Source organism: Ranitomeya imitator, chromosome 6 (assembly GCF_032444005.1).
Source record: "Ranitomeya imitator isolate aRanImi1 chromosome 6, aRanImi1.pri, whole genome shotgun sequence".
NCBI lineage: Eukaryota > Metazoa > Chordata > Amphibia > Anura > Dendrobatidae > Ranitomeya > Ranitomeya imitator.
Genome location: NC_091287.1, coordinates 20525832 through 20541232, shown reverse-complemented (window position 1 = coordinate 20541232; position 15401 = coordinate 20525832). Strand labels below are relative to the sequence as shown.

At 45.2% G+C, this 15401-nt stretch overlaps 1 protein-coding gene across 3 annotated transcripts in view; it reads right to left on the bottom strand.

The window, feature by feature from the left end:
- CRPPA (CDP-L-ribitol pyrophosphorylase A) overlaps positions 1-15401 on the bottom strand; it is a 204858-nt gene that overhangs the window by 33140 nt on the left and 156317 nt on the right. The window contains exon 10 of one of the 3 annotated variants that reach the window (XR_011313932.1): positions 2435-2527. The exons of the other annotated variants lie outside the window; for them this stretch is intronic. The gene's annotated coding sequence lies outside the window, so the exon portion shown is untranslated. The remainder of the gene's footprint in view (positions 1-2434; positions 2528-15401) is intronic. 3 annotated transcript variants of the gene reach the window in all.

Genomic DNA, 15401 nt, shown 5'->3' with positions numbered 1-15401 from the left:
ACTGATAGCACCTCTATATACAGTAGATAACATAGGATCCACCATTCACAATAGGTGATGTCACAGCTCACCTCCTCCTCCTGTACAATGACTGATAACACCTCTATATACAGTAGATAACACAGGATCCCTTATTCAGAATAGATGTCACAGCTCACCTTCTCCCTTCACAATGATAGGATTGGGGTCTGTTCATTGCTGTTAATATACATGTGCTTCCTGAAACAACAGCTAAACTTAAGAAAAAGTCTATTTTTTATTTGTAATAGTGATAAAACTAAGAAAAAAAAATACATTTAACACAATAATCTGATGTAACCAATAAGACATTTTCTGATGACATCTTCCCAATGACGAGACAAAAGGCAAAAAAAGTAATTGGGATATTTTGGAACACAGGTTTTGAATTGGTTATGATAAGCGATGGGCGGCCCATGGTGGGCTTACTATGTGGCTGGGCGTCTCATCGTGGGCTTACTATGTGGCTCGGTGCCCATGGTGGGCTTACTATGTGTTTAGGCAACCCATCTAGGGCTTACTATGCGGCTGGGCGTCCCATGGTGGGCTTTCCATGTGGCTGGGCGTCTCATGGTGGGCTTGCCATGTGGCTGGGCGTCTCATGGTGGGCTTACTATGCGGCTAGGCATCCCATGGTGGGCTTACTATGTGGCTGGGCGTCTCATCGTGGGCTTACTGTGTGGCTGGGCATCTCATCGTGGGCTTACTATGTGGCTCGGTGCCCATGGTGGGCTTACTATGTGGTTAGGCAACCCATCTAGGGCTTACTATGCGGCTGGGCGTCCCATGGTGGGCTTTCCATGTGGCTGGGTGTCTCATGGTGGGCTTGCCATGTGGCTGGGCGTCTCATGGTGGGCTTACTATGCGGCTAGGCGTCCCATGGTGGGCTTACTATGTGGCTTGGCATCCCATGGTGGGCTTTCTATGTGGCTGGGCGTCTCATCGTGGGATTACTATGTGGCTGGGCGTCTCATCGCGGGCTTACTATGTGGCTTGGTGCCCATGGTGGGCTTACTATGTGGTTAGGCAACCCATCTAGGGCTTACTATGTGGCTGGGCATCCCATGGTGGGCTTACTATGTGGCTCGGTGTCTTATGGTGGGCTTACTATGTGGCTCGGTTTCCCATGGTGGGCTTACTATGTGTCTCGGTGTCCTATGGTGGGCAACTATGTGGCTAAGTGTCCCATGGTGGGCTTACTATGTGGCTAGGCGACCCATGGAGAGCTTACTATGTGTCTCAGTGTCCCATGGTGGTCTTAATATGTGGCTCGGTGTCTCATGTAGGGCTTTCAATGTAGCTCAGTGTCCCATGGTGGGCTTACTATGTGGCTAGGCAACCCATGGTGGGCTTACTATGTGGCTCGGCATCCCATGGTGGGCTTTCTATGTGGCTCAGTGACCCATGGTGGGCTTACTATGTGGCTCGGTCTCCTATGGTGGGCTTACTATGTGGCTCGGCATCCCATGGTGGGCTTTCTATGTGGCTAGATGAGCCATGGTGGGCTTACTATGTGGCTCGGCATCCCATGTAGGGTTTTCTATGTGGCTCGGCATCCCATGGTGGGCTTTCTATGTGGCTCGGTGTCCTATGGTGGGCTTACTATGTAGCTCGGCATCCCATGGTGGGCTTTCTATGTGGCTCGGTGTCCTATGGTGGGCTTACTATGTAGCTCGGCATCCCATGGTGGGCTTTCTATGTGGCTCGGCATCCCATGGTGGGCTTTCTATGTGGCTCGGTGTCCTATGGTGGGCTTACTATGTAGCTCGGCATCCCATGGTGGGCTTTCTATGTGGCTCGGCATCCCATGGTGGGCTTTCTATGTGGCTCGGTGTCCTATGGTGGGCTTACTATGTGGCTCGGTGTCCTATGGTGGGCTTACTATGTGGCTCGGTGTCCCATGTTGGGCTTTCTATGTGGCTCGGCATCCCATGGTGGGCTTTATATGTGGCTCGGTGTCCTATGGTGGGCTTACTATGTAGCTCGGCATCCCATGGTGGGCTTTCTATGTGGCTCAGTGTCCCATGGTGGGCTTAGCACCCGTTCTCCAGAAGATCCCAGGAGCGGGAGCCTCATCAGACCTGAATGCCGTGCATTATGTGTGAAGACAGTGACATTATTCCCAGAAACGAGTGCACAAAAGATCCTCACAAGTAAAAACTAAAAAACAAAGTGTCTTACATAAGCCGGCAATAAAGAGTCTTCACTGACTACACAGGGGGCCATTGTGCAAGCACCGAGCTCGGAAAGGACTGCACCAACTAACTGCCTGGAGCACCAGATCTGATAAATTATTACTATATACAGTATGTATTTTTCTTCACTGTCAGCTTTTCCAAGTGCCCTGTTAATTTTTTTGACAAAACCATTCCCCATTTTGAAGGTGCCCTCCTGTTTTACGCCTTCCTGACTGTACCCCTTGGATGCGAAGGTTCGTCTCCTGGCAAGGCATCTCGACGTCATACTCCTACAGGATATATGGAGAAGGGATGTCCTGGAGAGACACAATCTTGGAGAAAATGTTTTTACTTAAAAGGGGATGTCCGGCTTATAAAAACGATCTTCATACATCTTCTGTTAATTCATAATTAATAAATGGGAAAAAAAGGGCAAAATTTTCTGGACCGTCTCCTTTGCCCAAAGTAAAGAGCGTCTACCGAGAGCTTGGCCTGTTCTGCACTATACATACAACACACTGAAACGAATGCATGCTGTGTCATACCTCATTCCTCCTGTGGAGGCGCTGTAGAGAAATAGAACACCTATTAAAAAGTTCTTCCCATTGATTACAGGAGATCACTGCGGATCCCAGCAGAGGAACACGGTCATCAGTCTATTGTGAAGGAACCCTTCTAGAAGATGGAGGTCGTCCAAAGCAGAAAAAAAACACTTTTACAGACCACCCTGTACCTAGTTTACACATCAGTTGTCTATGGCCCCCAGATAGCAGCCCTGTAGACCGCCCCATACCTAGTGGCCACATCAGTTGTCTATGGCCCCCAGATGGAAGCCCTGTAGACTGCCCCATACCTAGTGGCCACATCAGTTGTCTATGGCCCCCAGATGGCAGCCCTGTAGACCGCCCCATACCTAGTGGACACATCAGTTGTCTATGGCCCCCAGATAGCAGCCCTGTAGACCGCCCCATACCTAGTGGACACATCAGTTGTCTATGGCCCCCAGATAGCAGCCCTGTAGACCGCCCCATACCTAGTGGACACATCAGTTGTCTATGGCCCCCAGATAGCAGCCCTGTAGACTGCCCCATACCTAGTGGACACATCAGTTGTCTATGGCCCCCAGATAGCAGCCCTGTAGACCACCCTGTACCTAGTGGACACATCAGTTGTCTATGGCCCCCAGATAGCAGCCCTGTAGACCGCCCCATACCTAGTGGACACATCAGTTGTCTATGGCCCCCAGATAGCAGCCCTGTAGACTGCCCCACACCTAGTGGACACATCAGTTGTCTATGGCCCCCAGATGGCAGTTCTGTAGACCACCCTGTACCTAGTGGACACATCAGTTGTCTATGGCTCCCAGATAGCAGCCCTGTAGACCGCCCTGTACATAGTGGACACATCAGTTGTCTATGGCCCCCAGATAGCAGCCCTGTAGACCGCCCTGTACATAGTGGACACATCAGTTGTCTATGGCCCCCAGATGGCAGTTCTGTAGACCACCCTGTACCTAGATTACACATCAGTTGTCTATGGCCCCCAGATAGCAGCCCTGTAGACCGCCCTGTGCCTAGTGGACACATCAGTTGTCTATGGCCCCCAGATGGCAGCCCTGTAGACTGCCCCACACCTAGTGGACACATCAGTTGTCTATGGCCCCCAGATAGCAGCCCTGTAGACTGCCCCACACCTAGTGGACACATCAGTTGTCTATGGCCCCCAGATAGCAGCCCTGTAGACTGCCCCACACCTAGTGGACACATCAGTTGTCTATGGCCCCCAGATAGCAGCCCTGTAGACTGCCCCACACCTAGTGGACACATCAGTTGTCTATCGCCCCCAGATAGCAGCCCTGTAGACCGCCCCATACCTAGTGGACACATCAGTTGTCTATGGCCCCCAGATGGCAGCCCTGTAGACTGCCCCACACCTAGTGGACACATCAGTTGTCTATGGCCCCCAGATAGCAGCCCTGTAGACTGCCCCACACCTAGTGGACACATCAGTTGTCTATGGCCCCCAGATAGCAGCCCTGTAGACCACCCCACACCTAGTGGACACATCAGTTGTCTATGGCCCTCAGATGGCAGCCCTGTAGACTGCCCCATACCTAGTGGACACAACAGTTGTCTATGGCCCCCAGATAGCAGCCCTGTAGACTGCCCCACACCTAGTGGACACATCAGTTGTCTATGGCCCTCAGATGGCAGCCCTGTAGATCACCCCACACCTAGTGGACACATCAGTTGTCTATGGCCCCCAGATGGCAGCCCTGTAGACCGCCCTGTACATAGTGGACACATGAGTTGTCTATGGCCCCCAGATGGCAGCCTTGTAGACCGCCCTGTACCTAGTGAACACATCAGTTGTCTATGGCCCCCAGATGGCCGTCTTGTAGACCACCCCACACCTAGTGAACACATCAGTTGTCTATGGCCCCCAGATGGCAGCCTTGTAGACCACCCTGTACCTAGTGGACACATCAGTTGTCTATGGCCCCGAGATGGCAGCCTTGTAGACCACCCTGTACCTAGTGGACACATCAGTTGTCTATGGCCCCCAGATGGCAGCCCTGTAGACCGCCGTGTACCTAGTGGACACATCAGTTGTCTATGGCCCCCAGATGGCAGCCCTGTAGACCGCCCTGTACATAGTGGACACATCAGTTGTCTATGGCCCCCAGATGGCAGCCCTGTAGACCGCCCTGTACATAGTGGACACATCAGTTGTCTATGGCCCCCAGATGGCAGCCTTGTAGACCGCCCTGTACCAAGTGAACACATCAGTTGTCTATGGCCCCCAGATGGCAGTCTTGTAGACCACCCCACACCTAGTGGACACATCAGTTGTCTATGGCCCCCAGATGGCATCCCTGTAGACCGCCTCGTACCTAGTGGACACATCAGTTGTCTATGGCCCCCAGATGGCAGCCCTGTAGACCGCCTCGTACCTAGTGGACACACCGGCTCCTCTTCTGATTAGTAGGACGAGCGCGACATCATGTGACTTAAAATGATATTGTGTCCTGTAATAGGAGCCACCGGGGTAACAAGTCCGTCCATGACATTTCTTCTCCTGAATCTTCCCCCATCACCTGAGAGTGATATTATTGAGAAGTGGAAAGAAGCGCAGCAGCTCAGCCATGAAGTAGAGACCCCGTAACGTTACATATCGGGGGGCCGTGTGACAAGGAGCAGAAAAGTCACCACCGCTCTGCTGACCCCATAACTGCAGAGTCCAGACTTCCTCAGCACAAACATGGCACCCCCGCCGGGAGCTTCATGGCCGAGCAGCTGCAGACAGCCGTACATCACCAAGCACAATGCTGAGCGTCGGATGGAGTGGTGTAAAGCCGCCACCGCTGGGCTCTGGAGAAGTGATCTGTGCAGTGACGGAGCACACTTCTCTATCTGCGTCTGATGGAAGGGTCTTGGCCTGGAGATTCCAGGAGGATGTTACCCCTTGACTGTATTGTGCCCCCTGTACTGTTGCTGGAGGAGGATAATGCTATGGGCTGTTATCAGGGGGCGGCCTCGGACCCTCGGCTCCAGTGATGGGAAATCTTAATCTTCAGCACAATGTCTATTGATGTAGGATGTAGGTCAGAGAAGCCCCCGTAGGTGGAGGGGGCACATACTTTTCTCCATATAGTGTATATATATATATATATATATATATATATATATATATATATATATATCAATATCAGGCAGCAGAAGGTCTGAAGGATGAAGCTATGAATTCCATGTAATCCAGTTATGCATGGATGACAGTTTTCCTGTACATTGAGATGGACAGGTAAACAGAAGGCTACGGTGGTCCTCACAAAGGATTACGCACCATTATGTTTACATTTCTCCGCCATTTAAATGCCAATCGCCTGATGAACGCAAGGAAAGGGAAAAAAAAAAAAAGAATCTGTATGGAAAGTAAAGCTGCGAATATTTAGCAGAAATGCAGGTTTACACATGTCGCTCTGGCACGAGATGTCAATGGCTTCTCAAGGGTTGCCCGCATCCTCCACCACCGTAAAAAGCCATCAATGAATGCATTCCAGAAAAAAAAAAAGCATAAACATTGTATGGATGGTAGAAGGTGGCCATGTCAGTTGTATATAGTGTGCAAATAGCTGACAGATGGCAAGATGTCAGGAATATTATGTTAGGGAGTATTTATGTCACACGTCAAGCGGCCGCTGCTCTATCAAAGAGGGAGGAAAAAAAATGTACATTCCATACGGAGCCAGTCTCATGGACTTAAAAGTCATCTTCAAAGCCAAGGTCTGCAGCTAATATGTCAGGCAATGTAAGTTTCAGCAAAGACCGGCACCATAGATGTCACCTATATGCCGTACTTTGAGTGCTACCTCCCGGCTTCCAGGAGTTGGCTTGACCAGAGCAGGTTGGCGACAAACAACTCTTAAAACCAAATTCTACCTTTCATCCTCTTGTCACATCCAAAATATCTTTATTAACTTGCATGGATATAGAAATAAATAATATTCTGACTACCAGTAGTTACCACTGGAGGGAGCTAAGGAGCTTATTGCATACAGTAAGCCCCTTAACTCCCTCTAGTGGTGCCTGCAGGTAGTAAGCTCCAAATATACACATCGATTAATTTAACTACCTGCAGGCACCACTAGGGGGAGCTCTGGAGCTTACAGTAAATTGTGCGACTATTGATGCTAAATGCATAAACTGTATACAGTGAGCTCCACAGCGCCCTCTAGTGGTGGCTGAAGGTAGTCAGATTGCTATCATTTACCGTCATTATATTCCTAATTAAAGCTATGTATCAGGAAAAATAAAACACGACCATGGGAACATGGTCAAATTTTGGATCTTATTAGATCTTAAATAAAATTGAAGAAGTGGATAATCCCTTTAAAGGGAATGATTCATATATAGGTACATTTTTTATAAAGGAAGTCTTCAATTTGGAGCTGAATTTATGGCATAACTATAGCAGCTATGGAGATAGCAGGGCTAAATGAACCCCTTATATTATAATAACCTCAGGACGTATTTTACATTGGGGCCCAAGAAGACCAACCCAGCTTTCCCAGAACCAGATCTAAAAGTACAGATTGCATCGAAGAACATGACATTGAGAAGGCTCCGTACTGATGTGACGAGAGTGGAATTACATTTTACCATAGAATAAAATTAATGTATCATTTTGTTTTATTTTAAATCCCCCCCCCCCTTCCTTTCCTTCCTCCCAATTGACCTTCAGAATTATAAATATACAGAGATCTCGCGGTATAAAGACATCTGGATATAGAAATTATTATAAATACCGGCATTAAAAACATCCGAGACGCCCCCGGGGGCCGCGTGTGGTTCTGTGGAGGGGGCGGAGGATACGTCGAAGGTCTCCATCAATAAACACGATAATCCCGGAAATGTTGGGATTCGCCAATATCAGGTTTTCACAGCGCAAGTTTGGACTTTGCTCATTAATTAAAACAATAGTAAAAATCGCTTCAGATAACGATGCAAGGATCTTCAAGATGTTCAGGCAAATTGCTCATATTCATCTGTCCATCCATCCATTCACCAATCCTTCCATCTCTTTCCATCTATCATCTATCTTTCAAGATGTCTTTCCATCAAACTATCCCATTCATCTTTACTTCTATCCATCGATCTATCCATTCATCTGTCTTTCAATACATCCTTCCATCCATTGAGAGATAAATAGAGAAAAAAAATAAAGCTGTGCTTTTCCATGTAGAGATGGGAGCAAAGTCCCCAATGTTATTACCAAAACCTCAGATACAAAGACTCCAAAAATGGGAGGAAGCGCTGCAAAGTCAGATGGTGGAAAACGGATTGTAATTAGTATCTGACTTTGCAGCGCTGCCTCCATTATTTGGGATAAATAGATAGATAGATAATAGACAGATAATAGATAGATAGATAATAGATAGATAATAGATAGATAGATAATAGACAGATAATAGATAGATAGATAGATAATAGATAGATAGATAATAGATAGATAATAGATAATAGATAGATAATAGATAGATAATAGATAGATAGATAATAGATAGATAGATAATAGATAGATAATAGATAGATAATAGATAATAGATAGATAGATAGATAGATAATAGATAGATAGATAATAGATAGATAATAGATAGATAATAGATAGATAATAGATAGATAGATAGATAGATAATAGATAGATAATAGACAGATAATAGATAGATAATAGATAGATAATAGACAGATAATAGATAATAGATAATAGATAGATAATAGATAGATAATAGATAATAGATAGATAATAGATAGATAGATAATAGATAGATAGATAATAGATAGATAGATAATAGATAGATAATAGATAGATAGATAATAGATAGATAATAGATAGATAGATAGATAGATAGATAATAGATAGACAATAGATAGATAATAGATAATAGATAGATAGATAATAGATAGATAATAGATAGATAGATAGATAATAGATAACAAATGATACATAGATAATACGATACGATACACTTTATTGATCCCGTGGGAAATTATGGTATCACAGCAGCACAACTTAAATCAAATCATAAAAATCATAAAAGAATTACATAGTTGACATGACAGTGTAGTTGACTATGTAATTCTTTTATGATTTTTATGATAGATAGATAATAGATTGATAATAGATGATAGATGATACACAGATAATAGATAGATAGTTAATAGATAGATAGATGATAGATAATATATAGATAATAGATAGATAGATAGATAATAGATAGATAGATAATAGATAACAAATGATACATAGATAATAGATAGATAATAGATAGATAATAGATAGATAATAGATAGATAATAAATAGATAGATAATAGATAGATAATAAATAGATAGATAATAGATAGATAATAGATAATAAATAGATAATAAATAGATAATAAATAGATAATAAATAGATGATAGATAGATGACAGATAATAGATAATAAATAGATAGATAATAGATAGATAGATAATAAATAGATAATAGATAGATAATAGATAATAGATAGATAGATAAATAGATAATAAGTAGATAATAGATAATAGCTAGATCTTCTCACTACCATTATCACATCTCACCTCTCCTGACATACTCTGTGCTGCAGTCGGCGCCGTGCATCTGATCTTTGCCTCGTGTGTCCTGTAACGAGTCCCTTATAGTATGTTCACATGTTAATTATTTGCAATTGAACGTTCCGCACCAGAAATGCGGCCAGTGTGGAATAGGAACATATTTGATGCATTTTTTCCTTATTCATTTCATTAAGTGAGAGACCCCACAGGAGGCCGCAGTGACTGACCGGCTGCAGATATGAAACCGACTCAGATCTGCAGAGAACATATAAGCCGCGTGTGCACGATAACGCATTCGCCCTGCTGGTCCGTACACTGCAGGGATTTAGTGCAGACACTTCCACTCCTCATGTGCGCACAGCCTTATAGCAGGGGATTCAGGCTATGTGCCCACGTTGTGGATTTGCCTCTGGAAGTTTTTATGCGGATTCTGCATCTCTTGGCAGAAAACACAGGTGCGGATTTGATGCGTTTTTTGTGTGGATTTTGTGCGTTTTTGCTGTGGATTTTGTGCGGATTTCTTGCATTTTTTACCTCTGCGGATTTCTATAATGGAAAGGTACAAAAACGCTGCAGATCTGCAAAAAAAGAAGTGACATGCTCCTTCTTTTAATTTGCAGCGTTTGCGTGGAATTTTCCGCACCATTAGCACAGCATTTTTTTTTTCATTGATTTGCATTGTACTGTAAATCACTTGCGGATCTGCAGCGTCTCTGCACCGCAAAAAAACGCTGCGGATCCGCAAGAAATCCGCAACGTGTCCACACAGCCTTATAGCAGGGGATTAAGCACTTGAAACCTGAGAGGTGGAGGGAGAAGCTTCTGTAAGATTGTAGCCCCCCCCCCCCCCGTCACATCCCCATTAAGGGTGGATTTATGCACATGTCCATGGTACCGGTCTGGTGGTCCGCCCAGTATACAGGGTGAGTATCCTGCACATAGAGTGTGGCCGCGATTTCCACGCCGTGGGCACGGTTTGGTGCTTGGATTCTTTCCTGCAGGATTTCCCTTTATCTCCTCTTCTGTTTATTAAACATAATCTGTAATCCAAGTGTTTCCACCTGACGAAGGAGGCAACGTAATCACAACCTGGGCCGGCCGCTGCAGCACCTCCTGCCTGTACACATAAGTACCGCCAGGCTGCGCCACAGTCCTTGTCTGGAGTAGACGGGGGGCCGCAGAAATCTCCGACATCAGTGTCTGACATGAAGATCTAACATCAGACATAAACCCCCAGGGCTGCAGAAGGCAGAACAGGCCACTGCCTAGGGCCACAGTGCTGCGCCTTCCAGAAACAGGGAAACGTTGGACTTTGTAAAAGTCAAAAACCAGCAGCTCCCATCAATAAGTTGAAAAACAAAGTTACGAGGTCTCTGTGGTGCCCCTCACATCTGCATGTGGAGTGCGCCCCCTACCTCTACCACTATTCACACATCCTTGGGACGTGGCTACAGGTGAAACCGAAGATTCATCATAGGCCCCAAGCTCTGCTCTCCATACTGTATGTCACAGGCCGCTGGCAAACCAGAAGTCAGGAGCACACGCAGGGCGCAGGCGTATCGGCACAGGCAGCGTGATGACATCACTACACAGCATCACTGGGGCTGATGACATCACTACACAGCATCACTGGGGCTGATGACATCACTACACAGCTATAAAGGGACAGATGATTGGCCTTGGGGAGACCAAAACATCCAGCACTGCGGAGACACCATCACGTGTTTCTCAACGCAGTGATTCCAGAACACTGCCCCCATCTCACTACACAGCATCACTGGGGCTGATGACCTCACTACACAGCATCACTGGGGCTGATGATCTCACTATAAAGCATCCCTGGGGCTGATGACCTCACTATAGAGCATCACTGGGGCTGATGACCTCACTATACAGCATAACTGGGGCTGATGACCTCACTACACAGCATCACTGGGGCTGATGACCTCACTATACAGCATAACTGGGGCTGATGACCTCACTATAAAGCATCCCTGGGGCTGATGACCTCACTATAGAGCATCACTGGGGCTGATGACCTCACTACACAGCATCACTGGGGCTGATGACCTCACTATAAAGCATCCCTGGGGCTGATGACCTCACTATAGAGCATCACAGGGGACGATGACCTCACTATACAGCATCACTGGGGCTGATGACCTCACTACACAGCATCACTGGGGCTGATGATCTCACTATAAAGCATCCCTGGGGCTGATGACCTCACTATAGAGCATCACTGGGGCTGATGACCTCACTACACAGCATCACTGGGGCTGATGACCTCACTATAAAGCATCCCTGGGGCTGATGACCTCACTATAGAGCATCACAGGGGACGATGACCTCACTATACAGCATCACTGGGGCTGATGACCTCACTACACAGCATCACTGGGGCTGATGACCTCACTACACAGCATCACTGGGGCTGATGACCTCACTACACAGCATCACTGGGGCTGATGACCTCACTATAAAGCATCCCTGGGGCTGATGACCTCACTATAGAGCATCACAGGGGACGATGACCTCACTATACAGCATCACTGGGGCTAATGACCTCACTACACAGCATCACTGGGGCTGATGACCTCACTATACAGCATAACTGGGGCTGATGACCCCACTAAACAGCATCACAGGGGACGATGACCTCACTATACAGCATCACTGGGGCTGATGACCTCACTACACAGCATCACTGGGGCTGATGACCTCACTATACAGCATCTCTGGGGCTGATGACCTCACTATACAGCATCACTGGGGCTGATGACCTCACTACACAGCATCACTGGGGCTGATGACCTCACTACACAGCATCACTGGGGCTGATGACCTCACTACACAGCATCACTGGGGCTGATGACCTCACTACACAGCATCACTGGGGCTGATGACCTCACTACACAGCATCACTGGGGCTGATGACATCACTACACAGCATTACTGGGGCTGATGACATCACTACACAGCATCACTGGGGCTGATGACATCACTATACAGCATCACTGGGTCTGATGACCTCACTATACAGCATCACTGGGGCTGATGACCTCACTATACAGCATCACTGGGGCTGATGACCTCACTATACAGCATCACTGGGGCTGATGACATCACTATACAGCATCACTGGGGCTGATGACCTCACTATACAGCATCACTGGGGCTGATGACCTCACTACACAGCATCACTGGGGCTGATGACCTCACTATACAGCATAACTGGGGCTGATGACCCCACTAAACAGCATCACAGGGGACGATGACCTCACTATACAGCATCACTGGGGCTGATGACCTCACTACACAGCATCACTGGGGCTGATGACCTCACTACACAGCATCACTGGGGCTGATGACCTCACTATACAGCATCACTGGGGCTGATGACCTCACTATACAGCATCACTGGGGCTGATGACCTCAGTATACAGCATCACTGGCGCTGATGACCTCACTATACAGCATCACTGGGGCTGATGACCTCACTATACAGCATCACTGGGGCTGATGACATCACTACACAGCATCACTGGGGCTGATGACATCACTATACAGCATCACTGGGGCTGATGACATCACTATACAGCATCACTGGGGCTGATGACATCACTACACAGCATCACTGGGGCTGATGACATCACTATACAGCATCACTGGGGCTGATGACATCACTATACAGCATCACTGGGGCTGATGACATCACTATACAGCATCACTGGGGCTGATGACATCACTATACAGCATCACTGGGGCTGATGACCTCACAGGCCAGAATCTCATCCAGTTCATGCAAGTATAAGATTTATACAAAGGGGCATTATTATTACTAGGGGGGATCTGAAAATGGCGTCCACCAACGTTCACCATCCAACCTGACGGAACTGGAGAGGATCTGCAAGGAGGAATGGCCGAGGATCCCCAAATCCAGGGGTGAGGAACTTGTTGCCTCATTCCCAAGAAGACTCATGGCTGTACGAGCTCAAAAGGGGCTTCTACCCAATACTGAGCAAAGGGGCTGAAGACTTATGACCATGGGAGATTTCAGGGTGTTTTTTTTAAATAAATTTGCAAAAATTTCTACATTTCTGCTTTTTTTAGTCAAGATGGAGTGCAGAGTGTACATTAATTATCACACATGATTGGATTAGATAGAGAAGCTCAGCAGACAGATTCTGAAACCCGCCAAACTGCGGCCCCTTCCCTGAATCTCCCCTCCAGTGATCACAGGTAACATGATTTCTCTGCTGCTCCAGACACAACATCCACAACACTGGGAAATATTGTTTCCGTCTCCAAAGTCAGAGCCTGGGAATAAATCTCAGGAAGCGGAAAGCAAGACAAACACAACCCTGCATTATTATCATCATCTGACCGAGATAATAATAATATAATAATAATAATCTTTATTTATATAGCGCCAACATATTCCGCAGCGCTTTACAGTTTAACAGTTTCAAACACAAAAGTCATAAGTAACAACGTTAACAATACAATAATTAAAGCACAATAAGCCGCCCCTGCTCGTGAGAGCTTACAATCTACAATGAGGTGGGGGAGATACAAAGTACAGGTGTGTATTTACAATGATGTATTTACAGTGAGGGTCCGGCCATCTTCAGGGGGTGGGGGATAGATGGGGATAGTGAATGGGCTACACACACACACAAACATAAAATGACTGATTAGTGAACGTGATAGGCCGCTGTGAACAAATGTGTTTTGAGCGAGCGTCTAAAACTATGCAAATTGTGGATGGTCCTAATATCTTGGAGATGTCACCAAAGACTGCAAGTAGTGCAAAGATCAAATCGGAGAATATTCCTTACTGCCGTTATATCGTACAGGAGCTACATACAATCCAAAAATAAGAGACTGACCGCGATATAAAATGCAAGAGGGGCAGTATTATAGTAGTTATATTCTTGTACATAGGAGCAGTATTATAGTAGTTATATTCTTGTACATAGAGGCAGTATTATAGTAGTTATATTCTTGTACATAGGGGCAGTATTATAGTAGTTATATTCTTGTACATAGGAGCAGTATTATAGTAGTTATATTCTTGCACATAGAGGCAGTATTATAGTAGTTATATTCTTGTACATAGGGGGCAGTATTATAGTAGTTATATTCTTGTACATAGGAGCAGTATTATAGTAGTTATATTCTTGTACATAGGAGCAGTATTATAGTAGTTATATTCTTGTACATAGGTGGCAGTATTATAGTAGTTATATTCTTGTACATAGGAGCAGTATTATAGTAGTTATATTCTTCTACATAGGGGGCAGTATTATAGTAGTTATATTCTTGTACATAGGAGCAGTATTATAGTAGTTATATTCTTGTACATAGGGGCAGTATTATAGTAGTTATATTCTTGTACATAGAGGCAGTATTATAGTAGTTATATTCTTGTACATAGGGGGCAGTATTATAGTAGTTATATTCTTGTACATAGGGGCAGTATTATAGTAGTTATATTCTTGTACATAGAGGCAGTATTATAGTAGTTATATTCTTGTACATAGGGGGCAGTATTATAGTAGTTATATTCTTCTACATAGGGGGCAGTATTATAGTAGTTATATTCTTGTACATAGGAGCAGTATTATAGTAGTTATATTCTTGTACATAGGAGCAGTATTATAGTAGTTATAATCTTGTACATAGGGGCAGTATTATAGTAGTTATATTCTTGTACATAGGAGCAGTATAATAGTAGTTATATTCTTGTACACAGGAGCAGTATTATAGTAGTTATATTCTTGTACACAGGAGCAGTATTATAGTAGTTATATTCTTGTACACAGGAGCAGTATTATAGTAGTTATATTCTTGTACACAGGAGCAGTATTATAGTAGTTATATTCTTGTACACAGGAGCAGTATTATAGTAGTTATATTCTTGTACACAGGAGCAGTATTATAGTAGTTATATTCTTGTACACAGGAGCAGTATAATAGTAGTTATATTCTTATACATAGGGGCAGTATTATAGTAGTTATATTCTTGTATATAGGGGCAGTATTATAGTAGTTATATTCTTGTACATAGGGGCAGTATTATAGTAGTTA